We start from the raw sequence: 12343 nt of genomic DNA, 5'->3' as shown, positions 1-12343 counted from the left end.
TGTTGTCTTCAGGGCATTTATGTGGTTTTGGAAGTTCATGGTTTGGGAATCTTCTAGGGATATGATTTGGAAGTTCCACATGTTTTGGGAGGCATTTAGTGTGTTATTTGTGGCTTCAGAGTGTTATTTGAATTTTAGGGAATATTATGGCTTTTCAGACATTTTAAGGCTTTTAGGGTGATTTTAGTGTTTAAGGGTGTTTATTAGGCTTATATGTGTTTTTATGGCTTTTAGTGTTTTGTTAAAATTTTAGGGTGCTTCTTAAGGCCTTAGAGTGTTTGGGGGGATTAGGTTTTGGTTTTCAGGGCTTTAGGGTTTTGTTGGATTATTTTTTGCTTTCATGGTGAATTCATGTCTATTAGGCTGTTGGACTTTTACAGGGTTTTATAGTGCTTCGGGTTGCTTTGTAGGGATGTTCTTGGGGTTTTAAAAGACTTTTAGCGTGTTTTTAGGGCTTCACGTGTTCTTTATTTTGCGTTTTAAGGCATTTGCATAATATTAGGGCATTTATTATGTTTTCGGGACGTAAGGAGTTTTTTTTAAGACTTATGGCACATTAGGGTGTTTTAGAAAGCCTTTTACCATGTATTTAATGGTCTTAAGATGTTTTAAAGAGTCTTTAGGTGTGGTCTTAGCATTTTAGAAATATTTTAGACGTTTTAGGGTTTTTAAGGCATTTATAGTGTTTTTACGACTTTTAAGGTGTTTTTAGAACACGCCTGACAGGTACACACTATTTCAATCAGGCTCTGGTTAGTGCCTCTCAATCAATTGGTGACATGGGAGTCTGGATAATGGATTACCTTTACTCTGCAGATGAGAAAACTCACTCAAAAAGACACAGGTGTTGACCCACAGGCACACAACTGGTTAACAACAAAGACATATTCACAACCAGTGTTGGGAGCCAGAGCCCTAAGCCCCACATACCTGTCCCCAGCCGAACAGTCAATCTATCCTGAACCATCAAATGATCTGAGCAGATCCTCCCACCCAACTCACCTTCCCATGCCAAATATTTTATTTCAGAAGGTGGCAGTGAATCTGCAGCTCTGAGAGAGGGACATATCTGATCGGAGCACATGGAGCAGATGAAGGGGGAGGAGGGGAATGTGGAGCACATCCTGGCACACCAGGACTTGAGGATGATGTTCCCACTCAGAGAATCCAGTCCACATAGAAGACCACATGGCCAGCCCCACGATGAGACAAGACACCCCTCAAAGACCCATAGCCTTAGAGGGGACAACACTGAAGACACAGTGTGGGAAATGCGCCCGAACTAATCCTGCCACACCGAGGCATAACACTAAGGGGGTACAGCAGAAGAGCAAGAAAACGAAGCATCAAGGTCCCCAGGGAATGCCAAAGGATGACTTTGGGGCCAGTACTTGGTACACCAACAGACTGGACTGGAAAACACTCTTAAAGGCCAACAAACCGACCTTGAACTAACGATGAGCCACTTCTTTCTTGTTGAGTTGTTTTCATTCATTGTCATTGGATTTTGGTTGTTTTGTTGCTTTTAGTGCTTGGTTTTGCTCTGTCTTGTTTTGTGTATGTTATTACATCTACAGGTCTGTCTAAATAAGATAGGCTGGATGAACAATCTGGAGGAGAGAAAACAGGACCAACACTTCTGGGGAGACATGGGAGAGAGGGAGGTGTGGGGAAAGGTAGTGGTGTTAAGAAACCCAGAGAAAAGGGAAGAACAGGTGATGCAAATCAGTGGTGAGGGGGATGTAGGAGGCCTGGTAGGGAGTGATCAAGGGAAATGGAACCAATGGAACCAAGAGGAATTACTGAATTACTGAAGCACAAATGAAAAGTGAGCATGGCAGTGGGCCCAAGAGGCAAATCAAAGGGAATAGAAAAGCAAGCTAGGAAGCAAGGGTCAATTATAGAGGTTTAAAAAAAGGCATGTACATATTTAAATATATGAGCATGGGGAAATAGATCTATGTCCCTATATTTATAGGTTTTGTATTAAGGTAGCAGATGGACATTGGGCCACTGCTCAAGGACTCCCTCGTTGCAAAAATACTGTTCTATTAAATTGGCATTCTATGATGCTCACCTTCCCTACACGATCACTGAACACAAAGCAGGTACATAAGCAAATGTGGTGAAGAAAGCTAATGGTGCCCAGCTATCAAATATATAGCATGTGAGGTCTTAAAGGCTTAAAGGAAAACAAGCGCCCATCTAGCTCAGAAGAAACAAAGCCCACATGGAAGAAGCACACCAGCTTGTGTGATCATGAGGTTTTGAAAAGATTTGGTAGCAGGCATCATCAGAACAAAAAAAATCTTATCATTGCGAATGAGCGGGGAGTGCTGGGTACAGACACAAAGCCCATTTACAGTCCTCTGGACATCCCTAACAGAAGGGTGTCAGGGAGGAGATAAACCAAGACAGGTACCAGATAATAACGATGAAACACAGCTTTCCCCTAGTTCCTACATGTTTCCTCTCTCCCACTATCATGATCCCAAGTCTAATTTACAAATCAGGCTAGACTAGAGAATGTACACTTGGACAGATAGGAACAGGAAACATGGGGAATCCAGGGTGGATGAGCCCTTGAGGACCAGTGTTATGAGTGCAGACTCGGGAAGGGTGGAGGGAGGGTAGGTTGGAAAACGGAAACCGTATACAGGGATCTACATTTAACCTCAACAGAAAAGTGGGTGAAGGAACACCAGACAGTGCAAGATATGAGAAAATAATTAGTAAATTATCAAGGGTAGCTCGAATGGAGGGGGAAAAATGAGGAGCTGAGGCCAGGGGCTTGGGTGGGGTGGAGAGTGGATATTTTGAGAATAATGAGGGCAATGAATGTACAAATGTGCTTTACACAACCGATGTATATATGCATTGTGGTTAGTGTTGCATGAACAATTTAAAAAAAGGTCTGGACAGAGGGCACATGCAAGGATGATCTCAGGCTGGATTAGATCAGCAAAATCACCTACTGGAGTTGCCTCACCCTGTGTCTATTCCTGAGTCAGGCATGAAGCTTAGGGCCCATAGTCCCAGGAGCTGGACAGGGAGGGAGGCGGGGTTCTGAGGTCATTCCATAGGGGCAATTGCCCTCCTGTCCTGCCCGGCCCACCCTCCTTTGTAATCCTGCTGGCTGGAGCACGGCTTTCATGGAGTCCACACCATGGGAGCTCTACTACTCATGGGGGATTGGCAGGAAGCCTCTGCTTATGCGCACACACCACCACCTAGCTGGAGGATCTCTGTGAACAAAGCCTGAGGCAGACAACAAGCCCACTAATTGATGCTGTAAGAGATACAATCAGCATCCAGAAACCTGCAACTGGGAGTAAGAGGCAGCATACTTGGCCCCAGCCACTCCCACTGCCATCTTCAAGGAGTGACATTCTAAAGCAGAGGGTTTTCAAAAGGCACTGCCAGGACTGTGGAATGAGCAGCTCATTTGTGGACATGGATACTGTGTGATCCAGAAGTATTACCTCTTCCTTTCCATTCAGGTGAGACAAAAAAAAGTTCCAAATAGAAAGCCATGCATCTAAACAGTATCCAATAGCCACTCATGTGCAGTGCTGCCGCCTCCAAAGAGCTTTCCTAGGTTTTTCTCTCTGTGGACAGATATACCTTGGTCCTTGGCTCTGCATGAGAAAGAATTCACGCCAAAGCCAGGTTTGTGATCCAATTGTGTTTTAGGAGAGATAGGGAGGTATGGTAGGCAACCCTGGTGGACCCCAGTGGCTGAATTGAATTTACTTGGCCTAGGTGGGTCAATGTGGGTGCAGCACCCACCCAGGTGTACCTGGCCTTCCTGACTGGAAACCTGGACCTCTGAGCACGCTCGGTGTGCCACTCTTTCCTGGGTGGCTAGCTTGGCCCTCTGAGCATGCATCATGGACAACCTAGTCCCTATGCTAGCTACCTAAAATTTACACCCTGAAGAGATATGGACCCAAATCTTTGGGGTACAAGGCGACGACATCTTTAGGTACTTCCTGCTGGCAAAAGGGTGAAGTCCATACCCTTTCTACTCTGCTGGGAGGGGTTGTCCATTCAGGTCTAAGATGGATAATGTTGAGGTGGTCCAGGAGATGGTGGTCCTAGAGGTGGCACACTTGGTTCAGAGGGCTTGGTAACTTGAGAACTTCTGGAAAAACAAACAAACGGACAAAAGGGTGAACAGTTTAACTGAGACAAGGCTAGGCTTGTGAGGTGGCAGTGCCCTTGAAATTAGGTGAGTGTCACAGGAAACAAAAAAAATCCTAGGATTATCAGGCATGTGTGTTTGTTCGTTCTAAGTATAGGCACGGGAGTAAAAGCATCCACAATTTCCCCTATGAGGGTACAGGGTTTGGGAACTACTGGGTGCACTGAGATCACTGTTTCATTTATGATCCTAATGTTTGGACCCACTGATAAGAACCATGCTTCTATTTAATCCTATTATCCCTCAATTATTAACTTTGGTCAAACAATTTTTGTTTTCATTAATTACTTTCATAGTTATCTATCTATCTATCTATACACACACATTTAATTGAATGGAATGAAAAGGTCATGCGTTATAGCGTTAAATTGTAATATTGGAATACTACAGCGGGAGTCAACAGGGATCAAAAGAAAGTAAGTGTCTGAGTCATTTTTAATTTTCTTGGCTTCAAATTGAATAAAAGACTTGTAAATTACCCAGAGACCAAATTCCCATGGTGCCTCCTACAACGGGTAGAATGTTCAGGGATGTTTCAGGGCTGGGAGATTAGTAACCCCTAAGTCCAGGATCCCTTAGGGCAGGGGTCCTCAAACTGTTTACACAGGGGGCCAGTTCACTGTCCCTCAGACCGTTGGAGCACCAGACTATAGTTAAAAAAAACCAAACTATGAACAAATTCCTATGCACATTGCACGAATCGGCTACTAAGTAGGACATGCAGAGGCAGCAAAAACACCCTGAGGGTGGGATAAATGTCGTCAGGCCACATGTGCCCCACGGGCCACAGTTTGAGGATGCCTGCCTTAGGGGTTCCTGGGTGCACTGGGGATGAAGGTCTCTACTGCTCCTCAAAAGGAGAAATGCTGTAACTTCTGGCATTTCGGCCCACTTTCCAATCACTTTACAAAACTGTTCCAGGTGAATCAGGGTTAGAAGGGAAAGTGTACCATTCTCTGGCCACCATTCTCCTTTCTCAAATAAAGTTGCATAGTGTATCAGCTTTTGTTTGTCTAGCCTCTGTGTCAACTCTATCCCAATTGGACAGGATTCATGCAAGGGGGCAATTCCTGAGTATGAAGCTGCTAAGTCCCATCTAGAAAGCACAAAAGAAGGCTATGTAGAGCTTGCTGCCTCAAGGTCAATAAACCCCACTTGAGAGCGAGCCCTTTGTTGCCCTGAATCTGTTGCCTCAGGAAGATGCCCCAGCAAGAAGTAAGGGATCAAAGACAACTCACTGAGGTCGACTTTAAGTCCAACCATTATTCTAGACAAGCTAGGAGAACCACTGCTTGGGATGGCCCCATGGCCCTCCAAGATGCCTGCTGGCGGGAGCAGACTCTCAAATCTCTGAAGGGAAGGGGCATCTGGAAGCTCAGGGAACCTTAAGGGAATTGGAATTTCTGTCTGGAACATCGTGGCAGTGGAACTGTGTATTAAGAGCTTTCCCCAAAAGTGCCTTAAGCAGCAACACTGAAAGCCTAAAGGTAACAGTTACACAGGAAGGGTTCCATATGCCATTGGCCTAAGCCTGGGCCACGGAAAACCAGCCTGTAACAAGGAACAAACCTACACTGGTAGAACACTAACACTATAACGCCTCAAGTTTTAAATTCAGGAAATAATTTTAAACATTTTTATTCTTTACTTTCATAGTTATCAATATGTATATATGGCATTCAAATATATAAAACGTGCAATGTTTTTGAAATGTAACCAAATTGTCACATTGATAATTTATAAGTTTGGTACCAGATAAGTTTCAATTAAATGCTATAAAAATGTTGTGCTGGGCATTATAGGGCTAAAGCAGCTTGTTTGAAAAGCCAGGAGAAAGGGAATGGAGGGGAAAAGGGAAATATTTGGCTCCCAGGACAAGGCAGGGCTAACTCCCAGGTCTATTCAACCAGCTCCCTAGGCAGTGCCCTTCCACATGTTTGGGCTGGTGGGCACCATCTTGGCCAGGGTCACAGGCCCCGTTTCCCCATGGCCACAATGGCGGCTATATAGGATCTCTGGGAAAAGCTTAAACAGCCTTGACAAGAGTGAAGCCATTATGAGCTGACAGAAGGCACCATGTAAAGTAAATAAAGTAGCTATGAACTGTAAATGAACTAGCTGATGTAGGGGAGGTAGGCTGTGCAGATGTGCCCAAGGGAATGTCCCAAAGGATATGGATGCTCAGAAGATTCGCGAGAGCGACCAGAGCAGTCTTTGTTCAACTAAGAATGACTAACTGCAACACCCTGCTTCCCTACTCTGCCTGCTTGCACACCTGCACATTGCAAAAGTATAAAAACCTTTGGACAATTAGACTGGGGCTGCTCAGGAAAAAAAACTTTTTCTGTTGAACTTGCCAGCGGTCGGAGTAGTTTTCTTTCTGGGAATGGAGACTGGCTACAACATTTCGAGGTGCACCGAGATCCAATTGCCACTGTCTGGGCTTGCTTAGAAAGGAAACCTCCTTAACAGGAGTGCTCTCCCCAGAACTACGGATTTCTGATTTCTCTAGGCCAGGGGTCCTTAAACTCTTTAAACAGGGACCAGTTCACTGTCCCTCTGATCAGTTGGAGGGCCGAACTATCGTTTCAATAAAACTATGAACAAATTCCTATGCTTCCTGCACATACCTTATTTTGAAGTTTAAAAAAAACACACAAACAAACGGGGCACAAACACTCGGCGGACAGGATCAAGGTCCTCGGCTATCCGCATGTGGCTCACAGGCTATTGTTTGAGGACCCCTGCTCTAGGCGCTCACAAAGAGAATGTAGTTTCAGCCCTAAAGCCTGGAGACTCCGCAATTTGTTTAAAGGTGATTGGACAGAAGGAGTTCCTGATTTGCCCATGCAAGACTCGTTTTCCCTTCCCCTATTTCTCAGAGTTCATAGTTATGTTTATGGGGAACCAGGACATCCCTATCTGATCCCTAAAATTGATGCGTGGAATGATATTGCCACTAATAAGCCAGCATAAACAAAAGACTTACTTCCTCCTGCAACAGAAAGGGTTCTTGTTTCAAGATTTCAGGAAACATGGCAGGACCAGAAAAAAAATAGACCCAAGGTCCTAAAACCACTAAGGTGGAGGCTGCCCTTCCCCAACCCCTCCCCATACCCCTCTGTCTCAGCTTTATTCCTTTTTGCAGGAGGACTCTGGGAGTGGGAGAACTAGCTTACGACCCTTCATTATCACTGCCACCCTGTCAGGTGCATGGGGCTGGAGAGAGAGAAATACTCATAACTCCTTTCTGAGTCCACACCCCAACATACACTAGGGCTGGTATGGGATCTCGACCGCCCCACCCCCCAAGAAGGATGATTTGGCAGCACCCATTCTACACTCAAGGCAAGCAGCCCCAACACCTGGGGAAGACCCCTGAGTCCCTTTTTGGGTATCTATCCCCTTGTATTCCAGTGATTTGTATAATTGGAATCAACAAAATCCCTTTTTCTGACAAAGCAGGTCTGATTCCTTGATAGAAACGGTTTTCCATATGCATTAGCCCACCTCCAGAAATTGCCAGCAACTTCTGCAGGTGCTGTTCACAACACAGGTACAGTAGCCCTGCCAGAGAGAGGCCCAGTAAGCAGTCAATGGACATGATGGTCAGACAGCAGGCACTCCCCATGTGAGGGAAACTCTTTTTGCCACTGCATGAAAAATGTGAGATCCAAACTCCTAGCAAGGCACAGAAGGCCCAACCAGGTATCACCAGTTTCTCTTGCAGGCCCTCAGTGGAACAGCTAGAAAACCTATGAATTTATCTAAGGTCAGTGAGAATTTTCAGGCTCTTACAAGAGAATGTCTGCGTGCCTTTTTAGAGTGACTGATGGAAGCCTACGGGCTTTATATCCCTAAAGGCCTGGAGGCCCTGAGAACAGGAGGGCAATAAGTATTGCCTTTATTACTCAGTCTGCCTCAGACATGAAAAAGAAGTGGGAAGGGTTTGACGGGAAAAATCTTAGTGATTTGGTACAAGTGGCTCAGCGGGTGTGTAACAACAGAGATGATCCTACCACGACAGAGACAAAGAAACTAGTTAAAATACTAGGAATTGCCATGAGAGACCCCAGAGACTCAGGAAAAGGAGAGCATGGCCCACTTACGGAGAGACTGACCTGTGGGCACCGCCAAGCCATGGGGCAGGATCAATGTGCCTACTGCAGGAAAGAAGGACATTGGAAAAATCAGTGCCTTGAATACCCCAGGAGAAGCAGACAACCCTCCAATAGAGAGGACGGGCCTCATCCACACCTAGAAAATCCCAAGCAAGAGACAATAATGCTTGAAGAAGCTGAATGAAGGTGTCCGTGCTCTGTTTCACTTGGTCCCCAGGATCCCAGGCTAACTGTCCAAGTAGGAGGCCAGCCAGTCAATTTCTTAGTGGACACAGGGATTACCTTCTCAGGTTCAGAAAAGAGTACAGGCAAATTGTCAAAAGGAAAGATTTGAATTACTGTCAGCATATGATTGCTTCCAAAAATAACTCACACCAGAAGATTTGCATGGAGGTTAGGTGGGTTTCTCAAGACATCATGATAAAAAATATCTGTCTGCCCTTTGTCCCAGTTAGCCATATGATTTTTATGGCACTGGCCCCTGGCTTGGCTGTTGAGCCAGGGAAACTGTTTTTGCAGGACGTGAGGCGGTGGCCTGTGGCCATCAGTGGAAGGACAAAATCTCCACAGTGGTCTTCCTGTTTCAATATGGAGCCACCTATATCACCTCTCGGACATTATTGTTGTCCTGGGCTCAGAATCGCCACCCCAGGTCTAGAAGGCACCTAACAGATCCACACTATTTGAATCAGGCTCTGGTTAGCCCCTATCGATCACTTGGTGACATGGGAGTCTGGACAATGGAGTACCTTTACTTTTCGGATCAGAAAACTAACTCAAAAAAACACAGGTGTTGACCCAGAGGCACACAACTGGTTAAAAACAAAGCCAAACTTACAACCATTTTCTGGAGCCAGAGTTCTGAGCCCCTCGTGGCTGTGCCCAGCCGAGCAGTCCCTCTCTCCTGGACCCACCAAAGATCTGAGCAGATATTCCCCACAACCCCTCCCAAAGATTTTATTTCAGAGGATAGCATTGAATTTGCATCTCCTGGACAGAGACATTATCTGATCAGAGCACACAGAGATGAAGGGGAGAAGGGGAGAGTGGAGCACATCCTGTCCCACCAGACCTTGAGGATGATGTTCCCACTCAGAGAAGTCAGTTCACATAGAAGACCACATGGCCAGCCCCACGATGAGACACAACGTCCCTCAAAGACCCATAGCCCTAGAGGGGACAACACTGGAGACACAGTGTGGGAATTACCCCCAAACTGATCTCGCTACACCGAGGCATAACACTAAGGGGGTACAGCAGAAGAGCAAGTAAAAGGAGCAGCAAGATCCCAAGGAAATGCTAAAGGTGGACTTTAGGGTCAGGGTTTGGTGCCCCAAAAGACTGGACTAGAAAACACTTCTAAAGGCCAACACATAGTCCTTAAACTATCTATGAGCTTTTCTATCTTGTTGACCTTTGTTTTCTTTTATTGTAATTGGATTTTTGTTGTTTTGTTTATTTTGCTGCTTGGTTTTGTTCTTTCTTGTTTTTGTGCATGTTATTGCCTCTACAGGTCTGTCTAAATAAGATAGGCTGAACGAACAATCTGGAGGAGAAAAAAAAACGGGACTAGCACATCCTGGAGGACATGCGAGAGAGGGAGGTGGGAAGAAAGGTAGTGGTGTTAAGAATTCCAGAGACAAGGGAAGAAAAAGTGATGGAAATCGGTGGTGAGGGGGATGTAGGAGGCCTGGTAGGGCGTGATCAAGGGTAATGTAACCAAGAGTAATTACTGAAACCCAAAGGAAGACTGAGCATGGCAGTGGGCACAAGAGGAAAATCAAAGGGTATAGAAGAGTGAGCTGGGAAGCAAGGGCCAGTTATAGATGTCTAAATAAAGGCATGTACATATATTTACAAAGGGGCATGGGGAAATAGATCTATGTCCATATGTTTATAGATTTAGTATTAAGGTAGCAGATGGACATAGAGCCTCCGCTCAAGGACTCCTTCATTGCAAGAACATTGTTCTATTAAATTGGCATTAAACGATGCTCACCTTCCCTACACGATCACTGACCGCAAAGCGGCTGCATAAGCAAATGTGATGAAGAAAGCCGATGGTGTCCAGCTACCAAAAGATATAGCGTGTGGGGTCTTAAAGGCTTGAAGGTAAAGAAGCAACCATCTAGCTCAGAAGCAACAGAGCCCACATGGAGGAAGCATACCAGCCTGTGTGATCACAAAGTTTCAAAGGGATAAGGCAACAGGCATCATGAGAACAAAAAAATCTTATCATGGAGAATGAGAGGGGACGGCCGGGTATAGACCCAAAACCTAATTGCAGTGCACTGGACATCCCCTTACAGAAGGATCTCAGAGAGGAGATAAAAGAATACAGGGTATGAGAAAGCAAAGAAAAACACAACTTTCCTCAAGTTCTTTTTTTTTTGTTTTTTTTGCGCACCCTGCGGGCGCCCGGGACCGCCCCCGGGCCGCCCCCTCCCCGGTCCCGCGGCGGCGGCGGCTCGGGGCCGGGGGAGGGGGGGGGGCGCCAGGGGAGGGGGCAGACACCAGGAGCAGCGGTGGCAGCGGTGGCTCCCGGCGCCATCTTGGGCTGATCGATGAATTGAACAAAGAGGATCAATTTCCGATCAAGCGAGTTATCAATGGGGGCCGGGGAGTGAGAGGGACTTGTCCCCGAGTCGGCCCCGCTTTTCCCGGCACGCCCCTCCTCCCCTCCGCCGCGGCCCCCCGGCGGCGAGGCAGCCCGGCGCCCCCGGGGAGGGCGCGACCGCCCGCAGCCCCCACCCCCGAGCGAGAGGCCGAGAGAGGAGAAGCCTGACCTGCAGCTGCTGTAAATCAAAGCGCTTCCAATATTGAAACATCGATCCCACATTGGCCGCCATCTTGAGACATATTGAGACGGAGTGAGAGGCTGATAGAGAGGGGGCTGGAGTTCAGGAGCCGCCAGGAGGCAGCAGGCGGGCGGCGCCAAAACCCGGCCTGGAGCCGGCCGCCGCCGCCGCCGCCACAGAGGAGCGCGGACTCCTCCTCACGGCGCCACCGCCGCCAGGGCGAGCCGAGCCGGAGCCGGAGTCGGAGGCCGAGGGTGCGGCTGCAGCTGGCCCGGCCTCGCGCGCGGCCGCCCGGCCCCCGCCCCCCGCCAGCGGCCGAACGAGCGACCCGCCCGCGACCCCCGCCCCTCCCAACCCCCAGCCCCGGCCGGCGGCCGCCCGGCTCGGCGCGGCCCGGCCCCGAGGGGGCGCTGGAGGGCGGCGAGAGGGCAGCCCCGCGGCCCGCCGAGGCCCAGGCCCGGCTCACCTGGCGCGGGGGGGCGCGGAGGGAGGGGGCCCTGGCGGCGGCGGAGCGCAGCCCCCCCCCCCCGCCCGCCTCTACGCCCGGGCGCTGGGTGCCGGCGACGCGCCGGGGGTCGTCGGTCGTCCTGCTGGGCGCCCGTCCGCCCGCGGAGCCACCGCGACCACCTGCCTGAGCCCAGATCCCCGCACGGCGCAGGCCTCAGCGCACCCGCGCGTGTGCCCGAAGCCTTGACCGTGGGCGGCCCCGCCAGCCGGGGCCTCAAGGACCCAGCACCCCAGAGCGCCCTTGCTGGGGGAGGGCAGGGGCGTGGGGAGGCATCAGCCCCTGACCCTCTTGAACTTGCACCCGCCAGCGTCCCACGCCGGGGCCCCAGAGTCCCCGCTCAACACCACCCGGTGACCCAGGGCCCCCGAGCTGTCGCCGCCAACTTTTCACGACCGGAAAAGTCTCGAGGCGCAGTCCTTGCAGCCCCAGAGGCGCGTCTGGGGAACAGCCCCGGAAACTTCCAGGGCTGCGGACCCCCTGGTTGGGTATTCGTTTGGAGGCAGACATTTGGGAAACCGAATTCAAAAACAGAAAGCAAGGCGAAAACGGCGACATGGGGACCGAATCCGAATAGCACGATCCCTCTTGATTGGCTTCCTCACGGACACCTGGCAAAAGCATGTTTGGGGATGGTCCTAAGTGTTGACACGCACGTGTGGCTCGGCGCTTCCAGTGGGACCCCGCGTCGCGCTGGCTCGCACTGCAAGTAAAG

At 48.9% G+C, this 12343-nt stretch overlaps 1 long non-coding RNA gene across 1 annotated transcript in view; it reads right to left on the bottom strand.

The window, feature by feature from the left end:
• LOC142435885 (uncharacterized) overlaps window positions 1-11251 on the bottom strand; it is a 240223-nt gene extending 228972 nt beyond the window's left edge. Inside the window, exons 1-2 of the long non-coding RNA XR_012781647.1 lie at window positions 11112-11251; window positions 4020-4144 (exon numbers count right to left, since the gene is read on the bottom strand). This is a non-coding gene — a long non-coding RNA (uncharacterized LOC142435885). The remainder of the gene's footprint in view (window positions 1-4019; window positions 4145-11111) is intronic.
• Between the last annotated feature and the right edge of the window lie 1092 nt (window positions 11252-12343).

Source organism: Tenrec ecaudatus (assembly GCF_050624435.1).
Source record: "Tenrec ecaudatus isolate mTenEca1 chromosome 5 unlocalized genomic scaffold, mTenEca1.hap1 SUPER_5_unloc_5, whole genome shotgun sequence".
Classification (NCBI taxonomy): domain Eukaryota; kingdom Metazoa; phylum Chordata; class Mammalia; order Afrosoricida; family Tenrecidae; genus Tenrec; species Tenrec ecaudatus.
The sequence above is the reverse complement of the archived record's forward strand: the minus strand, read 5'-3'. Positions and strand labels throughout refer to the sequence as shown.